At 46.9% G+C, this 22,406-nt stretch overlaps 1 protein-coding gene across 47 annotated transcripts in view; it reads right to left on the bottom strand.

Moving 5' to 3' along the window:
* PLEKHA6 (pleckstrin homology domain containing A6) overlaps window positions 1-22,406 on the bottom strand; it is a 154,609-nt gene that overhangs the window by 59,365 nt on the left and 72,838 nt on the right. For 3 of the 47 annotated variants that reach the window (XM_078004168.1, XM_078004182.1, XM_078004175.1), the window contains exon 2: window positions 6,358-6,409. The exons of the other annotated variants lie outside the window; for them this stretch is intronic. The gene's annotated coding sequence lies outside the window, so the exon portion shown is untranslated. The remainder of the gene's footprint in view (window positions 1-6,357; window positions 6,410-22,406) is intronic. 47 annotated transcript variants of the gene reach the window in all.

Below are 22,406 nucleotides of genomic sequence, written 5' to 3' on the forward strand. Positions count from 1 at the left end.
GGTTGTCATCCAGCCTTGTACTTGCTTTTGCCTTTCTTCTTTGCCCTTGCTCATCCCCCACTTTGATGCCACAGTTATTTCCAAAGTGTCAAGAAGATGGTACGTCTCTGCCCCAAGCCAGTTTATTGAAACGTCCTAAGCTACTCAGCTGCATGTCTAGGAGACAAGACCCATGCTGCTCCCTTTCCTGCTTAACTCTGCCCATCCTCACCACACCCCCAGCCCCATCCCAAACCTGTTATGGGCGGTTATGGAAGGCTGGGCATGTTCTATGTGAGCCCAGCTCCCACCACAGACAGAAGATAGAAGAGATGGCTCCATGGACAAGGGAGAGAAATCACAAATCAGGGGGCTAGGTCCAGGTTTCTTCCCTTCCAGCCCAGGTGCTCTCCTTCCCCCATTCTCTCACTGTAGTGTCTCCCAGCCCCTGCTCTGGGCCTGGGTGGTCCCTTATCCCTATGAGAGGAGATAGGAAGGCCTAAGATGGCAGGCTGAGAGCAGGAGGGCAAGGTGTACTTCAGTCAGGGTAATGGGTTCGAGCTCGTGTGTGTGCACGCACATGTGTGTGCATGAGAGAAAACATGGAGATTATACAGGGGAACTTCATTCTGACCTCCCACCCTAGCTTGGTTCGTCTTTAAACTTGTTGTTTCACTTTATGGAATTCTATTTGTCTTCTGAAAAATGAAGACAACCAAAGTAGACAGCATAACCATGCCAGTGATCCATGTTGGTGGGTGAAAAGCTGCTCCCCCAAGTCCCTCGAGTGTCCCTGCCCCACCTCTGGGCCAGAGCCTGAGACCTCCTCACATCTCCATGACCCAGAGACAAAAGAGTTAATGCCTGGCACCACAGGGCCCTCCAAGACTCCAGTCCAACGTCCTTTCTGGTTGATGAATTATTGAATATCATTCCCGGGTACAGCCAGACCTTAGCTGTCTCAACACTGAAGTGTCTTCCAATTGCGGAGAACTGCGATTCTACCACCAGAAGCTGCCATGGGCAGACTGGGAGACACTTTCTCCTTCACCCTGACCCAACTTGGAGAACTGGGGCAATCCAGCTCCCTGGAGCTCCTCCTTGTGCTGTGTGCTCTTGTTTTGTTCCCTTCTAAAGAGAGGGGAAATTCAAAGGAGAAGCAGCTGCCTACAGCTCTGGGTTTTCCTCCTCTCAGCCTTTCCTCAGTAGCTAAGCCAGACAGAAGCAGAGAAAAAAGGCCCCAGCCCCCTCGCCTCCAAGTTGCCTTCTCCTGACAGCCAGCAATGTGGAACGGATCCCAAGGGGTAACAGGGCAGGGCAATAATTAATTATGCCCCACCCCCCTTCCAGCTCTGAGTTGAATCTCAAACCCCTGCCCTTCAGAGGCTGAGGCAGCCCAGCTGTCCACCACCGGGTCTACAGAAGGTCACTGAAACCATGTCTCTGCATCCCTAACTCAGCAGATCTGCTTCTGGTGTCCTACGGAGAGCAGCAATCCCACCCTGCCCCACCCCACAAAAGGAATTTTACAAAGTGGATGTTTGGAGAGTTATGAAGCTGGCTGATTTCTCTCCTTCCCCATCATCAAAAGCTACCAGTGCCTTCTTGGTTCCCAATCCAGCAATTTGAGAATCAAGCTGTCTGGTGTCTTAGTTTTCTCATTTTAACAGGGAAACAAAGGTATTGAGTGATGCCTTCTTCAGTAGACAACACAAATCTCCCACTGGACGAGACAGCAGAGGAAGAAAGGTTATGATGCTCTGAAGGCATATGGAACAAAGAGAAAAATAAAACTCATGCAGTCTCTGGTCCTTACCCTGGGAGGGAGGCAAGGAAGGCCCATTTCAGAATCAGGGAAGCGGAGGTGCACTGTCCCAGCTATAGTGACAGGAGAGGTCAAAGTTTGAGTTTTCTTGGGCTTCCCTCTTTCTGTCCCTGTGATGCACCCAATCTGAGCTCCTCATCTCTGGGAAAGCAGGAGAGAGCTTCATGGTTCAGGGGGAGATGCCGGCTTTTAAAGGTCTGCTCCAAGAACACAGTAATGAGGCCACAAACCTTTTCACTGATAACATCTGTGGGCTACAGGTCTAGGGACTATGTGTGATGTGGGCTGGGGGCTACCCATAAACATTAGTCTGACAACAGCTGCCTGGATGTGGGGCTTGGAAGGGCAGCCACACACACACTGTCCACAGCCTGGCCTTTATTGCTGTGCCCCTGCCCAGCACCTCACACACAGGGGAACTGAATAACTGTTTGAGTTTGATGCAGCAGCTGTAGGGCAGGCCAGCAGGCTCACCACTGCCTGGAGGAGGGGGCATGTGCTGTTCCGGTTGGGATGCTGAATAGCGGCTGAAGGAGACAGGAGCTCAGCCTCAAATCCCTCTTGCGGGGATCAGTATGCACGGTGCATTTGCTTCATGCCCCCTCCTGTCCCTCCCCTCCCTACTGGCCAGCCAGACTCTGATAAGAGTCTACAAAGCAGAAGCTTTGCCTTGGGAAGAGGAAAGCAGTAAACCAGCTAGAGTTGGAGAGCAGGAGCCTCCCAGCTGGAGGGTAGCATGACAAGGGTTGAGGGCCAACAGCAGGCTCTAAGTTAGTGCTGCTCCTCACCTACCCAAGGAGACCCATTCTGCCTCTGGCCTACAAGGAGGGCTCAGCTGATCTTTTCTCTCAGACTGGGAGTAATAGGGTAAGCTAGAGGCAGGTGGATTGTGGGAAATGTTGAACACTTCCCCTGTACATGGGGAGCTTGCCAAGGGCTCTGAGGGCAGAGCGATATCCCTGCACTGCTGCCTGCTGGTGGAGGATCCAAAGGGAGCCTAGGAACAAGGGCCACCATGGAACCAACCAGAAAACTACTGTGCCTAGGAGAGCACTTGCTGCAGACTGAGACAATCCTTTGTGAGCTCCCCTGACATCCCGGAGAGGAAGAGGGAGATCTGGAAAGGGATTTGGAGAGTTGTGAAAAAAGCTGGCATGTGATGGCAAGGAATGGACAGCGTGTGGATTGTCCTTAAGGAAAAGGATAAGGCCGGTGGTCTCAGAGTCAGGAGTCTTGATAACTAACCAGTACCGAGTCACTGTCCCTTTCTGGGTCTCAGTTTCCCCACCTGCAACATGTAACGATACTGGGGTTGCTGGGAAGACTAAATAAGATCACATATTTAAAACCTCTAGAAGAATGCCTGGCGCATCCAGTTGTTTAGTAGTAGCTAATGTTATAATCATTAATAAAATAAGGGAATAAAATAAATAGCACTATCCTAAATTTGCGCCAAGTTGATAGCCACTAGTCGTATGTGGCAGTTCAAATTTTGAATAATTAAAATTAAATAAAATTAAAATTTCAGTTCCTCAGTTACACTAGCCACATTTCACTGTGTCTAAAGAGCCACAGTAGCTAGTGGTTACCATATGGGACAGAATAGTCATAGGACATTCCATCATTGTAGAACATTCTATTGGACAGCACCAGGCTAGATGTTCTCTAAGCCACCTTCCAGTTTTGAATTCTATGAAATGCAATTCTAAGCCGGTGTATCCTTCCACCAGCTGATGTGAGCTCAGTGTCTTCAGTAAATACAAGTTCCCTCATAGTCCTAAGCTAAGCTAAAAAGAAAGGAAAATCTGCTGTCAACAACAAAAAGTTAAAAATAAAAAATGATATATTCCAAAGTTCACTCCAAATTAATCTGGACAATCCATTGTTTTCGTTTTTTGTGCTTTTTGTTGTTTTTGTTGTTTTGGTTTTTTGTTTGTTTTTATTTTTGTTTTTTTGAGACAGGTTCTTGTTCTGTATTTCAGGCTGGAGTTCAGTGGTGCAATCTTGGCTCACTGCAGCCTCTGCTCCCTGAACTCAAGCGATTCTCCCACCTCAGCCTCCCCAGTAGCTGGAATGTCAGGCGTGGGCCACCACGCTTGGCTAATTTGTTGTATTTTTAGCAGACACACGGTCTCGCCATGTTGGCCAGGCTCATTATTTTTAAATCACATGCATTAAGACTCTTCTGCATGGTTTGAAAGTATCATTACTAACAGCGCTGGCCTAGTGGGAAACACTGGAAAATGTCATCCAGCAGCTTAAGAAGAACAGGAGAGAAGAGCTGGAGAAGGAAGAAGAGTTGCGGAGGAGGCTAGAGACACAGAGGACCTGTTCCTCCCTCCTGCTTTCCCTTTCCTTCCTGGATTGTCCAACCTCCAGCTGATGCTTGTGGGAGGAGGAGGAGAGGGAAGTCTTCTGTGGGGCCATTTGGTCCAGAGCAGGAGGAACTGGCATAGAGGAGGACAGGGTAGAGGAAGTACCACCAAGGACAGCAGGCTTAGGATTCTTCATTCCCTGCACCTCCTCTTCCCCACCCTGCACTCATCCAGACCTGGATCCTATGGAAATCACAGGAAAACAACCTGTTCCTAAGCAAACATCGCAAGAAGCAGGTGCCAGAGAGCATCCACTGATAACCAGGGCTTACGGAGGGGAGGGAAGATAATCTCAGAGGAAAGGAAGAGGTGCTCCTAGGCCTAGACCTAGCCTAGAGACCATGCTGGCTACGGCCCAGATAAGGAAAAGAGAGGGCCTGAGAAGGAAGGCAGGGCAGTCAGACAAGGGACACTGCTGTTTCTGCCCTGTCCTGCCACGCAGCAGCCATGAAGAAAGACTGGGCATGGAGGCTGTAACAAGGAGGAACAGAGTGCCCTGGGAGAGGAACAGAGAGGAGGAAAGAGAAAAGGATGCAGCACAGGTGCCAGCCAGGACAGAAGCCGGCCTCTGTAAGTGACACCTGAGTAACAGGTGAGCCTGCCTACACTGGTTGGAGTATATGAGCAACTATTCTGCAGCTGCAGCTTCTGGATGGCCTGGGAATACGACCAGCTGCACAATTTGCAGGGCTCCTTGTGCAAAACTTAAGGATTTCAAGACAGCAACAGCAGAGCATTAAACCAAGCATGTGGAGCAACTGCGCAGGTTGCATCCCCCGTGAAGTCCCTCTGCCTGGGAATAATGATCCCAGTACACTTCTGGGAGTGTAGCGATGGCGGTTGGCTAGTCACATTTGTGGCTGACTCTCAAATAGGAGGCAGAACACAAGTATCCCCAATTCCTCTCCTATACTCTACTTCCCCTTCTTTCTTGGCCTCAAATGCCCAGAAACTTGGCTGCTTCTGCTCTCGCCCTGCTGGGTCTAGTGACTGGCACCTTCCCTCTATTGTGCCGGTTTCTGTTTGCCCATGGGCAGCCTAGCCAGAGGAAGCACCACAGCTGAAAGCCACCAGGGGGTTGGGTTTACCTTATCGCTCAAATCTGCCTTCAAAACTGGCACACGGAGTACCCTGTTCCTACCCAACAGGCTCTCCAGGGCCCCGAATTCCTCCCTAGGTTCAACCTAGCATCACTATGTCATCGAATCTCTTTCCTCCCAAGAAAGAGGCAAGGGAACAAAAGGGATCCTAGCTGGGGGCAGGAGGAGAGTAAAGTCAGCAGTTCCCTTTGGGTGACAGTCTCCCTCCTTTTTTTTTTTTTTTTAAACCACGTGGGCATTCATGAGTACACACACAGAGAGAGATAGCATCAGCTGAGAAAAGCCAGGGCGCCCACCTCCTCCTCCAAGCCAAGGAATTCTTGTCCACACCCCCTGCACAAAACTGTCATTAGAAGGTGCCAGGGTCAAAGAGCACAAATGTTTTGGAGGTTGAAGGGATGAGGGACCTGAAGGGGAAGTTGAGGGAATGGGGGCAGTAGAAATCTAAATGCAAAAGGTTGATTCTCTTTCTTCCTGGATTTCAGTTTTGCTCTCAACTGACAACCTTGTCTTCTTAATGAGTGAAGAGTTCTCCCCGAAACTCTCTGCACCCACCCCCGCCAGGTTCTGTCTTACCCTACATCTCACCACACCTGACTCTGCTAAGTAAAAGGCTAAAACCAGGAGCACAGCCATGCCAGTCTCCTGTGGCTCTGTCCCCTCCGCCTTCCTTCCGTGGCCCCATCCAGGAAATCGGCCCACAAGAGAGGCCGACGCTGCTTCTGCCTAGAGCTACCGAGCCCCTTTCTGGAGACAATGGCTCAGAGAGAGGGAGGAAGAGTAGCGCTCCAGCTTTGTGTTCAGGTCCACACAAAACCATTGTCTTGATATCAGGACAGACAATGGTTTGTATCTCTGGCTTCCACGCTGAGTAGTTCACTCCCTTGGACTAAGATAATTTTAAAGATTTCCTTCTAATACATAGTAATGATACTGGAATCTGGTCTCAAGCTGAGAATTTGTATCTGGTTGTAACAAAAGCCCACTCTAGCTGATGGAATGGGTATATCTAGGCTTCCTTTTTCTGTTCCAGAGCTACTCAGACAAACATAGACCAGACAGATAACCACTTACTCACCGGCTCTTCTTTGCTGTTCCCTCTGCTGCCTCTAGTCCTGACTCCTTTCACACTGAGGAATAGGGAGAAGGTTTTCCTTTAATACTCACCAGGTCCCTGGTGGGTAGCAATCATTAACAGCCACACATGCTGGCTGGCCTTAACCCCTTCAGTGCTGGGTTGCCTCAGCCGGCCGGGCTGGCTGATGGACAGCCCTGTCCCTTCTACTCTGCCCTGAGAAAGTAGCAACTCCCACCTGGATGCCATCCACCTGAGTAATGCTGCCACCTCCCATGTGGAGAAGGAGAGCCCTCTAGTCCCACCCAGGCCACCCCGCCTGATTGGAGCACACTCGCAACCTGAGGCTCTTGACTCTGGCACGATGCCCAATTGGATGAGCCCACATTATGAAATATTTGCCTGGCGGGCCAATAGAGGAGCTGGGATCTGGGGGAGGGATGATATTTTTATTTATTCCTGGAGGAAGGAGAGCAGACAAAGATAGTCACAGCATCCCTAGCCCTGGGATGGGAAGCAGTGGGAAGGTGGTCTTCAGATCCACGAAACTGCCTCTAACTGCTCTGTCCAGGTAGAGTGAACTAATTCCTTTCTAAGCAATTTGAGCCTCTGGCTGTTCAGCTAGAGGGTTTTTTGTTTTCTTTTTTTAACCTTAATATCTCTCTGTCCCACTCAGAAGTTTGGAGAGCAGAACCAGGAATTATAATAGAAATTAAGAGGAGAAACACATCATCAGGCAAAGAATTGCTTCTATCTGCATAAACTATGCAACCACAGGTATTGTTTATAGGTCAAAGTTGCAGAAATTATTTTAGCATCTTTGGAGGATACAGATGAAAGGTGAGCAAGAACAAGAAGAGATAAATTCTCTCTTTATCCCTTTAAAAATAGGCAACTGATTTGGGGGAAATCTAAAAGTATCTACAAGTAGGACACATGCAAATCTATGCAGATGCGTGCAAATGAGCAGCGCCAGGCTTGTGAGAGTAAGTCCTTGCCAGGATTTTCCTCATTTGAGGAAGAAATTAGGTAGTCTCTAAATCCCATATCAGAGCATCTCACTAGAGCATAAGGAACTCAATAAGTCTATATTTATTGAGCATTTACTCCATGTGAAACAGAGTGCCTTTAAGTACAGCCCAGTAGGATTTTTCTTTTTCACCATGATCATAAATGGGATATACAGAGAATACAAGTGCCCCCTCTCCCTACACACCCACAATTAATAGCCCTTTCTCCTTTCAGTCCCCAGAGGAGTGATTTGGCGGCTACTCCTCTTGCCAGCCCGGATTTAGTAGCTGGCACCTCCTCCTTATCACCCCTGGTTCCTGTTTGCCTATCAGTAGCCCAGCCGCTGTGGCTCAGGACCCTGCTTTAAACATGCCAGGGGGCCTTATCTTATCTCCTGGGCTGCCTTCCTAGCAGCCCGCAGTTGGCTGGCTGGCCAGGTTCCTTAAAGGGGCTGCACTGCATTCCCACTTGCTCCATTCACCCTCAAGAGTATCCCAGAGATCTGGAGGTGTTCTACTTGTGTAGTGTCAGAATTTACCATACCACCCCTCCTTCCCATCCTTTACAGGCACAGCTACTGTAGGGCTGCTACTGAAATTATCTATGACTTAGGACAGAAAGATGCTCATGTTTTTAGAGCCATTGTAAATGTTTATCATGTCATGCAAATGCCCTGCCCCTTGATATTTTCAGGTCCCTGCTCTTTTAAATTGAATTTTCAAGCAAGGGAGGAAAGGCTCAGGATACAAAGTCTATACAGAAAAATCAGTTGTATTTCTATATACTGGCAACAAACAATGAAAAAAGGAAATTTTAAAACACCATTTATAATAGTGTAAAATTAAGGGATAAATTTGACAAGGGATGCGCAAGACCTATCCACTGAAAACTATAAAACATTGATGAAAGAAGTTAAACAACATCCAAATAAAAGGAGACAGATACTGTTTTCATGGATCAGGAGACTCAATATTGTTAAACTGTCTACACTGCCCGTATTTTCTGTGGATATAACACAGTCCCAACCACAACCCTAGCAGATCTTTGTAAAGTTGACAAGCTGATTCTAACATTCACATGGAAATTCAAAGGATCCAGAATACCCAAAAGCTTTGAAAAAGAAGAATAGGTTTGGAAAATTTAAACTACCTGACTTCAAGACTTATTGTAAAGCTACAGTTATCAAGACAACATAGTGTTGGCATAAAGACACATGTATAGATAAATGGAACAGAGTAGAGAGTTTGGAAATAAATCCACACATTTTGGTCAATTGGTTTTTCTATAAAGGCAATGCAAAGGAGAATGACAGCCTTTTCAATACATGGCACTGTATTGGTATGATACCAAACAAACAAACAAACAAACAACCTTGACCCTCTCATTAAAAAATTAACTCAAAATGGACCATAGACATAAATGGAAGAGCTAAAACTACAAGGTTTCTAGAAGAAAACACAAGAGAAAATTTTAGTGACTTTGCATTTGGCAAAGATGTCTTAAAAATGACATAAAATGCATCATCAAGAAAAATCAATAAATTGAACTTCGTCAGAATTTAAAAGTTTGCTCTTCAAAAGACACTGTTACAGGCCAGGCACAGTGGCTCATGCCTATAATCCCGGCACTTTCAGAGGCCAAGGTGGGCAGGTCCCTTGAAGTCACGAGTTCGAGACCAACCCAGCCAACATGGTGAAATCCCGTCTCTACTAAAAATACAAAAATTAGCCAGGCATTGTGGCGTGCACCTGTAATCCCAGCTACTCAGGAGGCTGAGTCAGAGAATCACTTGAACCCAGGAGGGGGAGGTTGCAGTGAGCCAAGACGGCACCACTGCATACCAGCATGGGTGACAGAGTGAGACCCTGTCTCAAAAAAAAAAAAAAAAAAAAAAAGACATTGTTACAAAAATGAAAAGGTAAGCCATAAACAGAGAGAAAATATTTGCAAAATATATAATGGACATAGGACTTTTATCTAGAACCTATGAAGAACTCTCACAACTTAGTGTTAAGATAGCAAACAACACCAAAGATATACAAATGTCAAATAAGGTACATGAAAAGACAACATCATTAGTCATTAGGGAAATGCAAATTGAAACTACTATGAGCTCTCTCTACCCACACCCACTAGAATAGCTAAAATTTTAAAACTAACCATACCAAGCGCTGGCAAAAATGTAGAGGAACTGGAATGCTCATATACTGCTGGTAAGAATATAAATGGTACATCCCCCTTTAGAAAACAGTTTCCCAGTTTCTTGAAGAGTTTAAACATCCATGCACCATACAACCCACTGACTTCCTGAAAAAAATGAAAGCTTATGTCCGCACAATGACTTGTACACAGATGTTCACAGCAGCTTTATCTGTGACAGCCCCAAACTACAAACAACTCAAATGTCCATGAACACATGGGTACAACGTTATGTGTTACATGCATTCAACACAGTACTACTCAGCAATAAAAAGAAATGAATTATTGAAACATGCAACATAATGGATGAATCTTAAAATATTCATACGGAATAAAAGGAGCCAGGCTTCCCTGAAATAAAAGTATATACTCTATGATTCCATTATATAAAATTCTTAAAAATGCAAACTAATCTATAGTGACAGAAAGCAGACCAGTGGTTGCCTGGGGCCAGGGTGGAGGGAGGGATTACAAAGAGGCAGGAAGAAACTTGGGAGTGATGGATATATGTTAATTATCTCAATTGTGGTTATGGTTTCACAAAATGCACCTAATTTTACCCTTTAAATATATACAATTTATCATATACCTCAATAAATCTATGAAAAAGAAAAGCCTTCAATTGAGACATTAAAATGACGACTCCTATTATTGGGCACACCCATTATGTTTTACATGGTGATGGAATGAGGGTGGGAATGGGCAGGGTTTCCTAGTGACCTGCTTTAGTCTGACAGAAATGCTGGTTACAGGCAGAGATGAACATGGGTCCTGAATCTGCCTGTACTTTTCTCATGGATTTAGATCAAATAATGCAGCAGACCTGAACACGGTCTTAATCAAAATAAAGGATTATTTGTTATATGACAGAAGGGAAAATATCAAATAAAATCCTTTACGGTTCACAAAGCACTGTCATCATTATCCCATTTGGTTCTTTTACGGTCTTATGAGGTAGGCAGAAAAGTGTTAGTACCACCCTCACTTTACAAAACAAAAGCCCTGAAGCTGGAAGTGTTGGCTGAGATAACCCACCTTATATACCTGAGGCAAGGCTAACCTCAGGGTCTGTTAACCTCAGTCCGAAGCTCTTTTCTCAGGGCCACAAGGAGCTGCCCCGACCTGGCTGATGCCCACCTGTGTCCCTCACCCTGGCTGACACACACCTGTGTCTCTCACCCTGGCTTGGTCTTTGTGGTGCTCACCCAGCACTGGGTGGATGCTCCTGGAGCGCAGCAGTGGCAGCACCTGAGGGGCTCCCGGGATGGATGGAAACAGGGTCGGGACAGGTCAACTAAGGGGAACACTGCAAGACAGGGAAGACTGACAGAAATGAGGGATGCAAAGTCTAATTAGATCACACATTTGAGGTGAAGAGCAGGAAAAAAAAAAAACAACCAAATGCCACTCCCAAGGCGGAAGTCTGGAGGTTGTGGAAGCAGCTGGAAGCTGTTAGAGAGCTCCTGGCCAGACACACGGCTGCGTTCCAGGCCTCTTTACCCCTCCCCTCCCGCCTCTTCTCTCTGTCCCCTAACCTTCTTCCTCCTGGCATGGAGCCCCACCTCTCTCTCCCAGCTTGTTCTGAGGGTGGGATGACTGGCAGAGGGAGAAAGCCCACTCTGTGGGGGTGGGGGAGGGAACACAAAGTTTAAGGGGCATCCAGAAACTCAGTAATCAGAATTTTTTTTTTTTCCTTGACATGGAGTCTCGCTCTCTTGCCCAGGTTGCAGTGCAGTGGTGTGATCTTGGCTCATTGAAACCTCTGCCTCTCAGGTTCAAGCGATTATCCTGCCTCAGCCTCCCAAGTAGCTGAGACTACAGGCATGTGCCACCACACCCAGCTAATTTTTGTATTTTCAGTAGAGACAGGGTTTCACCATGTTAGCCAGGCTGGTCTCAAACTCCTCTCCTGGCCTCAGGTGATCCACCCGCCTCGGCCTCCCAAAGTGCTGGGATTACAAGCATGAGCCACCACACCCAGCCAACCAAGACTTATTTTAATACGATATTTTTGAAATAAAAATTAACTTAAAAATCCACGATGAATGAAATATTAACATTTCAAATAAAGACAGGGCCAGCATTACTGGAATTTCCCTTCTGCCTCAGCCTCCAATATGGCTTAAAGTGGCACTGTTTTGGATCCTGTCTTTATTTCGAATGTTACTATTTTGTTCTTCATAAAATGTTTGCATTGATTTTGATTTTTAAATTATTGCACTGAAATGTTATTTATCTTGACTACTGAGTTTTTTGGCACCCTCTTACGCTTTGCACCTAAGGGGAGTATCTTAATCGCCTTACTCTAGTCAGCCCTGCTCAGGGATGAGGAAGGACAGGACAGGGCTCAGGAAGTCCCAGAGAGGATCCTGTGCTGTTTAAGAAAACTTCAGTGCATGAACATGGAGGAAGGCTGAGGGACTTTCCAGACTGAGAGAAAAGAGACATGATCCTAAATTGGATTCTAATGACATTATTAGGACAACTGGTGAAATTTCAATATGGACTGCATATTAGATAATAGAATTGTATGGATGTTATTAAGTTCCTGAGTCTGTTAATTATACTGTGGTTATGCAAGAGAATGTCCTTGTTTTTAAAAGGATAGAAAGAAGATGAAGAAAGAGTGGCCAGAGGGTGACGGCTGCTTGACAGCTGCATTAAGCCAAACACCCTTCTCTCTCTCCAGCCTGTCTCTCCTACAATTCCAGGCAGTCCCGAGAGGATAAGAGGAAGTGGTGATGGCAGAAAATCTTGTCCAGAAGATAGGGTATTGGAGGGTTGGTTGAACATTTCTTCTTGAAATAAGAACTAACCTTGAATTCCCAAATTACCCCTCACCCTCCCAGGAAAACTTGACAACTGGCACAGAAAGAAGGGAATTAACACCTACCCAAGCCTAGCGAATTCTCTGCTTAACCCCCAGAGATAGGTATTGCTGTCCTGCTGTTGCGGAGGAAGAACCTGAGAGGTCAGGTTATTAGCCCAAGGCTACACAGTTAGGAAGTGAGAGAACTGGGATTAGAGCCCAGGACACAGCCCAAAGCCAGCTTTCTTCCCACTTTATGTTAGTTGTGCAACTTGAAATTCCCTTCTCATGCATCATCCTACCAGCTAATCCTTTCATTTATTTTTATTGAGTTGAATCCGCATTAGCCTTGAGATTTTTGGCTCTGGAGTCAGACTGCCCCAGTTCCAATCCTGGCTCCACCAGTTACTACCTAAGGGACTCTGGGTGAGGAACTTAACCTCTCTGTGCTTTCATTCTCCCATTTGTGAAAAGGGGATAATATATGGGCCTTTTATCTGTTCACCATAGGAGTAAATAAGATTATACCCGTAAAAAATTTATGAAAGTTCCTGGCACTTGGTAAATGTTCAATAAATGCCAATAATCATTATCTGTCTGCATCTGCCTTGGACTGTTTATCCTTAGGAGACAATGGCTCAATTTTGACTGTAAAACCCCTCAACACTTTGACACATACAGATGGATGCTTAATAATTTGTTCCTAAAGAAGTTATCCATCAAGATAGTACCCTCTCCCCTGTACTTAGGAGCCAGAATAATTAACACCTGAGAATCTCAAATGTGAGGGAGGTCTGTTCCTAGTATAATTTGAACTGGGAGGCGGGCTTTTGTATGTGTGTCATAGTTGAAAGTAAGTCCATTCTAAGGGTCAACATTACTGGACAGAAATAACTAAGAAGATCCAGTTCTACGCTGGATGCGGTGGCTTACGCCTATAATCCCAGCACTTTGGGAGGCCAAGGTGGGCGGATTACCTGAGGTCTGGAGTTCAAGTACAGCCTGGCCAACATGATGAAACCCCGTTTCTACTAAAAATACAAAAAGTAACCAGGTGTGGTGGCACACGCCTGTAGTCCCAGCTACTTGGGAGGCTGAGGCAGAAGGATTGCTTGAATCTGGGAGGCGGAGGTTGCAGTGAGCTGAGATCATGCCACTGCACTCTAGCCTGGGTGACAGAGGAAGACTCCATCTCAAAAAAAAAAAAAAAAACCAATTCTAGTGCTTATGCTGCTATCCAGCTGTATAAGGTGTGTAGCAAGTCCTTGTTCCCTTGGGGCGCACTGGACCTGAGAAAGGCAATCTCATTGCCCCTAGAGCAAATGATAGGACAAAAGAGCTGCTCATCCTGAGCACCTTTGGTTCTTCAGGGAAGCGCTCCTTCCGAAGGCTAACTGCCCATCTGAAACCCTCACCCCATTTTAGAGGCTTCGATTCGGCTGGGGAGGACCCACAGCCTGAGAAGGAAAACAAACCAACAGATTATGCTTCTAGGTGGCCAGAGCAGGCCAGGCCAAGGGCAGGTTGGCCAAAGGTCAAGCAGCAGTCAGACCGAGCCAAGACCGAGCCTCCTGTGACAAAGCCAGAGCCAGAGCAGGGCAATTTTCTAACTATAAACGGAAACTCAAGAAGCCCCAAACCACACACATGCATGCGGGAGGATGAGGGTAAGGCACAGAAGCTACGGGGTGCGCATGTGCAGAGGAAGGGGCTTCATGACATTCAGGCAGGGGACCAAGGAAGGGGGTGTGTGTCAGTGTCATGGATGCAGTGACAGATCTGGGTTTCCGGGGGCCTGGAGCTTATACAATTTGTGGTGGGCGGGGCATGGTCCTCATTAAGAAAAAGACTACAGATAAAAATATGTGTGTTAGATATGGCCTTGGAAGGGAACAGTGTAAGTGTACCCCCCCCCGCGTGGACTTCTGAACACTGGTGCACACTCACATGCGTGTGTTTCTGTGGCCTCCTTGTTCCTGTGTCAGCATTATTTCTCTTTCCTCTCACACAGTGCTTTGCCTGATTTTTTTTTTTTTTTTTTTTTAATGACAGAGAGCATGAATTAGAGCCCCCACACCTTGGAATTAAATTCCTCTCCACCACATGTGATGGGCATTTGGATTTTGCATGCCTTCCCCTACCCTCCTCCAATGCCCTCCACCATCATCATTATCTACCAGGGCGGAGTCCCTCCCTGCTCCACCCGCTTCGCTGTGAGTAGCCCCACCTTCCTCAAAGGGCATCACAGCGGCCCTCTAAGCTGCCAGAAAGGATGAAACCACAGCTCCCCCCAGCTGCCTGGCCCCTTGCATTCCAGCCGTGCGCCCAGAGTTTGACCTTCTCTGTGGCTGGCTGCAGATGTGCTCTGTGTTACAGAAATAGCCCAGCTCCTGAGCCCCTCCAGGCTCTCCCTCTGCTTCACTCAGAGACACCCCCACTTCTCTGGCTCCAAGAGAGTCAGGCAGGATCAGAGAGAAGTGCTCCATTCTCCAGCCTCCTCCCACACACTACTCAGAGCAGAGAGTGGGGTCTGCCTGTCCCGCTCCTTCTCCTTCCAGCCTCAGTACTCTGTGTCTGCAGAGAGCGTGGACGGAAATGAGGTTGGAGGCATCACAGAGTGAAGGGGAGCAGAAAGAAAAAGCCTGCAGCACCATGGAGAGTTTATCCAATTTGACCCGAAGAAAGGAGGTCAGATTTAGGAACATGGCTATTACCACTGTAACCAGAGAGCCACCGTACCCATTCCTCCAGATTTCTTTTTTTTAACTACCAGCTTCATGGAGAGAGAAAGGAAAAGAATTTAGTGACAAGGGTAGAGATAAAGTCTGAATCAGATGGAGAAAGTCACTAACATATCCTTCTTCCTAAAAAGAAAAATCTCCTGCTCAAACATTTGTCTGTGATGTGACGTTTAACTCCTAAACACTACCTTCTGGTAGGAAAATACATGGATACAAGGAATGTCTAAATGTAAATTTCTCTTGTTGGAAAGTCTCAAGATAAAGACTAATCCTCGTCCCCCTTTAATTTTCCTCTTTCCAACAAGAACTTCTGCTGGGCGTAAGGCACTGGGCCTTAGCACATGGCTGGAAAGGACAAGGTCACCGTCCTGGAGGAGCTGACATCAGGTGGTGTTTTCTTCTGTTCACCTGGGGTAGAACTGTTTGGTTCCCCAATCGGTCAGAGAGAAAAGGAAGGATGGCTGGGAAGCCACACTGCCTGGATTTGAATCCTGACTCTACTCCATACTAGCAATGGGACTTTGGACAAGTTATTCAATCTCTCTATGCCTCAGTTTCCTCATCGGCAACATGGTGGGTGAGTAATAGTTTCTACTTCATAGGATTTATTGTGAGGATTAAGTGACTTAATATTCATAAAAAGCTTAAAACGATGCCTGTTATGCAGTCTTGGTTATCATCGTCTCAACCCCCCAGCTTGTGGAACTGTCAGAAATGTAGGAACTAAAATTCGGTCCCCCTCTCCATTGCTAACTATGAGCTGTTTCTTATCAAAGATGCAAAAGGGTTTAGGGTTCTTTGCAGGTTTTGATTGCCCAACCTCCCCAAGGTCCATCAATGCGAGTGATAGAGGGAATCTTGGTCTAGAACCCCTTTGCTGTCCTCCCCCTACACCTCATATCTCTCCCCCTTGACTTGCCTGACCCTCCACACCTTTCTCATGGTTCACAGTTGGCTCTGGTCCCATGGAGCTTGTAGTTGGGAAACAGGAATCTAGAGGAGTGCTCTTGGGCATTTCTACAAGTAGTCAGATACGTGTCTCTTCTCCTCAGGGGTTCATTTCGATGAAGGGCAGCAGCCAGTCAAAAATGCTTCCAAATCCCATAGAGCCTGGGCCAAGCCCCTGTCTCCTCATGCAAAAATAGTTTCATATTCACTAATTCAGTCCCAAAATGGTGGGCCTGAGTCTTCCTTGTGAGCCCCAGATGGAATGAGAGACGATGGATGGATTCAGTTACATCATGAAAGAGTGATTTTAGAAACAATGAGCTTTCCAACAGCGAGACTTTTCAATGTTGACTCCCTAGTGTCAAATGGAACAATCAAATCATCTATGAAAGACTTTACTAAAAGGATAGAGTGGTACCTGAGGGGAGGGTCGGGGACTGAATGGCCTTCAAGGTCCAGGTTCCAGGTCTTTTCTGCACATGGGGAATAGCAATGACACACAGCCATGCCCCAGGTTCCTTCAGTCAGACTACCCTGCTCTTTGGTAGGCCTTGCCAGTCCTCATGCCAGGCAGGAGAAGAGCCAAGCGAAAGGAGTTGGGGTGTGTAAACTCTCCAGGCCAGACTCCCCTAGGCTTAGAGGTCCAAGAAGGGCTAATGTGCAATAGAAAGTACTAACCCCTTTCTAGAAACTGGCCCCATCCCTAGATCCACGGTTACAGCAGAAATAACCATATGCCTAAACCCGCCCCACTCTTGTGGTTACATGAGGTAGCCACCTGATCTCAACTCAGCCAAAATCCCTCCCCAGGGATGGGACCTGAGATGGAGAGAAAAAAGAGATCAGCCCTTCTCCAGGCAACGCTATTGGTGGTGTGCACAGGAAGGAGCTGCTTCTCCATCTTTTCTTTCCTATAGACTAACCAGGAAGCTGAAAGCCCTCTCTGTCATGAGAGAAACGAACAAGCCAGCACACAGAGAGGCGCAAAGACCATACCTGTGGCATTCAGCTTCTTGCTTTTAGTCCATTCCTCTGATCCAGCCATTTCTTTGACCTCGAGCTCTAACAGACACCCCAGCACCCTTATAATTAAATTCCCTCTGGGGCTTAAGCTGCTTTGAGTAGACAGTAACTTGTACCCAGAAGTCACAAATTAATCCTAGAGGAAGGGACAAGATGACTTCTGGAGGACCCAAAATCGCCATCTAGACTTTGCACACATGGTTGGTCTGAGGAAGAAAAGGAAAGCAAACAGGAGGAAGAAGGGAAAGCACTGAGAATTTTGTCTGAAGACAGCAGAAAAGGGTGCTGGGAGACGGGGACTATCCTAGAGACCAGGCCATCTGAGAGGACAGGAAGAAAAAGGAGGGTCAGTGAAAGCAGGTGAGCTTCCTACTGCCCAGTGCAGAAGAGCTCCTGGGATGTTTAAGAGGGAGTTGGCTACAGAAGTGGGGTATGTCATATAGGTGAGCTAAGGTCTATAGGGAAGTTGGCAGGGGAGGACTGCTGACCGAAGGACTCAGGGAGCTCTGAGCTGGCAGCCAGCAAGCTGACACAGCTTTGAGACATATTCCCAGAGGACAGCCATTATTGAGGGGAGAAAACATCTTGCATTCTTTCTCCTGCACTTTCCAAAGCAAATGTGGGTCTTCTACTGTCTTAGGGCCTCACAGTTCTCTCAGGCCAAGAGGTTTAACCTGCCCCCTCATGTCTTCTTTAGAAAGGCCTACTTGCCTGGCACCAATTCCAAGAGCTAATGGCCCCTTTAAGAATATTTTCCCCCATCTGTTCTCTAGTTGGCTGGAGCAGATGTTCCTTGTTCCTGTGAAAACTAACCTACCACGCTTCCTAATGGGTGTCTTCCTAGTAAAGCACAAGCCACTCCCCTGCCAGAGTGGCTGGCCCTTCTACTGCTTGGAGTTCACTGACTGCAGGCTCCTCACCATAGAGGATCACCATGGACACATGTGCCTGGATATTAAGAGTCCAGATCTTGCCTGACCTAGAGATGACCCAGATATGGCAGCCGCCATCTGACAGTACTTAGTAGAAGAGGGAGGTTATCTATGCCATTGCCCAGACCACAGACCAGGGTCCATCTTTCCAATGATGTGTTAAAAGTAGGCTGCATCTTCAGCAGATTGAATTAGTGCTTCCTTTGACTGTTTTTTCACATTACTAATGAAGACCAGAGAGACTCCCTAATTGAATTCTCCCTGTTTCAAGCTGCTCATCACTCTCAAGCTTACCCAGGGCTCGTGATCATTGAGGACAATCCTTCTCTCAAGACAGGTCCCCACTCAAGGGAACACTTTTCCAGTCAGGCAATGGGTGGGGAAGCAGGAAGCACTGTGCATTTCACTGGCTCTGTATGGGGGTTGTTTCCACTGCAGATGATGCATCTCTCACTAAATCCAACTTGACCCCATTTGTTCTTGGCTCTCACAGCCCCCACAAAGTCAGCTGGATTCTTCTTGTAAGCCACAAAATTGACTGAACTTTAGCTTCCTCTCTTCTGAGCCATTAGCCTACTGGGATCACAGAAGTCAAAGTATAAATAAGAACAAGCCAATAAATGATCCTTATCAGATATCCAGAAAGTACTCCCCTAATCAGAGAAGATGTCAAAGTCAGAGCTCCCCGTGCCCACCCTTGAGTCGTCTTCATTCATTCTAAAGATGTATTACCTTGGAGGAAAAGCCTAGCTCTGCAGGCAGACAGATCTGGATTGGAATGACAGCTCAGCTCACTCATCAGCTGAATGTCAATGGACAAGTTATTGATCCTCTCTAAACTCTAGCTTTCTCATACGTAAAATGGGAAGACCAATTCCCACCTTATAAGAATATATGAGGCAATCCAGAGCCACAATGCTTTCATAGCATTCCAAAATCTACAAACATCTGAACTGAAAGTTTTGTCCTAACTGGCAGCAAAACTCAACCTGACTTAAGCACATACAGCAGCAAACCGCGACCTGAACTGGCATGAGACTCTTTACAGCCTTTATTTACCCCACTCATGTGACACTCTCAGTCTGGCTGCAGGATATTAATGTGTTTGATTACAGAGCTGCTCCAGACCCTACTGAAGGTTTTATGTAATAAACAATGTGTACCACTTTACCATTCTAACCCATAGGCCCCAAATATTTCAGATAATGAAGTATAGAGCTATACAAGTCACCTCTCTAGCTCCCAAAGACAGGAGTTTCAGCAGAGTCACCAGAGTTAAGCTAAAGATGCTGACAGCCAGTCAAAGCACTTGCCTCATCACCAGTCTGGAGAGTCTGTGGGTTCCTGCAGTCTGGAGCTGGCTCCTGGGAATGCATGTTGGCATGGGACAGGGGAGAGGATTCAAAGAACAGCTCATCAGCCTACAGCAATCTGCTGCATTTCTACGCTGAATAGAGCTGGCGGAGGCAAAGTGTTATTTGGTTGGACTTCAGGTATAGACATGCCCACAGAATCCAAACACGCCTCCCAAGTCCCCACCTCATTGGGCTTCCAGCCCTCTCTCACCCTACCACCACCCCATGGCTTCATCCATACCACCTATTCCCTAGGGGCATTCCCAGGGGATAAATGACAGAGCTGTGGAGGAAACAGAGAGAAGAGGGGCTGTTCTCTGTGAGAGAAGGGGGGCTTCTCTCTGAGTTTATGAGGAATTGAAGGAAGGAATTCCAATTGTGAGGGGGATGATGATGATGGGACACTAGGGTGAGAAACAAACATATCAACACACATCTGAACAGGTTTGGCATGTTTCTCCTGATGCTGTTTCATGGCCTCAGGAGGCTTTTAAAATGGGAAACCAGCCCTGGTCAGTAACAGTGAAAAATGCTGGGCAATTCTCAGATCTCTTGGCTCTAGTCATACATTTTAGGGACTTACTGATGATTATTATGGACTCAGCTCACTCTAAGGCACAGTCATCCAAGTGGACTTCTCAGTTCTGACCCTGGATCTGCTATCATGAGAATACCTAGTCCATCCTGCCACCTTCAGTCACTTTTCCAACAGGTGTACAACTGTTGGGCAATAAACCTGCAGTTCAGAAAGAGGTCGTGGATGCTTCTTTTCTTGGAGTGATAAAGTTTACATGAAATTCTTGGAAAGGCCCTACTGTGTATCACATGGAGACCTGAGGCATACGGAATTAAACAAAGAGGATGGTGGCAATCAAGTTCAATTCCCTCATGTTACAAATGAAGACTCCGAAGCCCACAGAGAAGGATTGAGTTGCCCAAGACCATGAAGCAAGTTAGAGACAAAGCTGGCCCTGAAGTTCGGGTATTGCTTTCCATAATCTCACCATGATAAGGAGGGGGACATCTTCAAAGGTCCAGGAATATCCTTGTTGACCTTGCATTTGCCATGTTGCCCAGGCTGGTCTTTGCATTCAGGAAAAGCCATGCTGAATGATTAACAACTTCTTCCTTCTGGCTTGAACATCTCAGAAGAGATTCTAATCTCTAAGAATTTAGCTGTACTCGCTAATGCTGTGTCCCAAACCTATCCAAAGTTAAGACAAGATCCTCCTTGGAGAAAGCTTCCTTGGGGAAAGCCACCACTGGAGGGGACCAGAGGTGGGCTAAGAAAACCACTGCCAGTCGGACACGGTGGCTCACGCCAGCACTTTGGGAGGCCAAGGTGGGCAGATTGCCTGAAGTCCAGAATTTAAGGCCAACCTGACCAACATGGAGAAATCCCATCTCTACTAAAAATACAAAATTAGCTGAGTGTGGTGATGCTCGCCTGTAATCCCAGCTACTCGGGAGGCTGAGGCAGGAGAATCGCTTGAACCCGGGAGGTGGAGGTTGTGCTGAGCCAATATCATGTCATGGCACTCCAGTTGAGGGGCAAGAGTGAAACTCCATCTCAAAAAAAAAAAAGGAAAGAAAAGACAACCACTACCTGTCACCATCACTCATCTGCCCAACCCTAGGTGGAGCCATCAGATGAAGCACAGAGGGGTCTACCCTGCAGAAGGTACCACTCCTCAAGTGGCAGGTATCTTTAATTTACACTTCTTGGATCCTTTCCTTTCTTTCTCTCCTCTGCTAGTTTGAACAGCCCCATGGTATCCATCATCAGTCACAGGTCCAGGCTTTCCTGCATCACCATTCTTAAGGGCTATGCTGCTGGATTGACCCATCACTATCTAGAAACTGTCTGGAAAAGAAAATCTCATACACCTTGGCCTGGTCTTCCAGATCAGAGCCTAATCTTCCCTTTAGTCATTTTCCTTATGCCTCTTTGCCCTGAGAAAGCTCGGGAATCTGCCGCCCTCTCACCCTCTCCCCGCAATTGAACAACCTTCCTAATTTAGGAACCTCAACCACTTTCTTAGGCTAGGAGGGCTCTTATTTCAGGCCATGAAAATGGGATGAAGAAAATCAGAAAGTTTTCTTAGATGAAAAAGCTCCTGGGTATCTGCTTTTAGGAAAAGGGTCCTAGAATGAACCTCAAAAAGAGCACCTAGTCCAATTCCTAGGGTGGTTTCAAACTGAGTTTTTCCTAAAAGCTTTTGCTCATACAAGTCTGCACACATGTGCACACCAACCATGTGTCTCAGATTCTGGCAGCTGGGGACCTGTCTGGGGTTTCCCACATATTTGTTGTAATTCCAGGTCTGAATCCTCAAAAGGTAGGAGACTCAGACACTCTAATACCCCCAGGAGTCTCCACATTTACAAAAGCTCCAGTCTGGATTATTTTGGGGATGCAGGGCTGGTGGTGAGACAGTCACACTCTATTGCCCAGGCTGGAGTACAGTGGTGCAATCATGGCTCACTGCAACCTCTGCCTCCTGGGCTCAAGCGATCCTCCTGCCTTAGCCTCCTGAGTAGCTGGGACTATAGGCGTGTGCTACCATGCCTGGCTAATTTTTGTATTTTTTGTAGAGATGGGATTTTGCCATGTTGCCCAGGCTGGTCTTGAACTCCTGAGCTCAAGCAATCCACCTGCCTCAGCCTCCCAAAGTGCTGGGATTACAGGTGTGAGCCACCATGCCAGGCTTAGCCTATATTCTTGAGAGTTCAAGAAGACCCACCATTTCAAAAACTGATATCAAGATTTTTAAATGTTCTTGACTTCACCCACCCAGTTAAAAACATGTTTTCTCACGCTGTTCCCAAAATCCAATCCACAGATCTTCTTGGTCTTTTCCAAGGATAGAAGATGACCTCCCTCATTTCCAAAAGATGACTCTGGGAATAAGAATGGGCAAGGCCTAATCCCAAAGCCCTGCAGATGATGGAAAGTCTGCTATCCCTGCTATTCAGGACAAACGGGAAGAGGAAGTGAGAGCACATTCCTTCACCAGGGGCCTGACCCCGGAGG

The sequence above is a fragment of the Macaca mulatta genome, chromosome 1, assembly GCF_049350105.2.
Source record: "Macaca mulatta isolate MMU2019108-1 chromosome 1, T2T-MMU8v2.0, whole genome shotgun sequence".
Classification (NCBI taxonomy): domain Eukaryota; kingdom Metazoa; phylum Chordata; class Mammalia; order Primates; family Cercopithecidae; genus Macaca; species Macaca mulatta.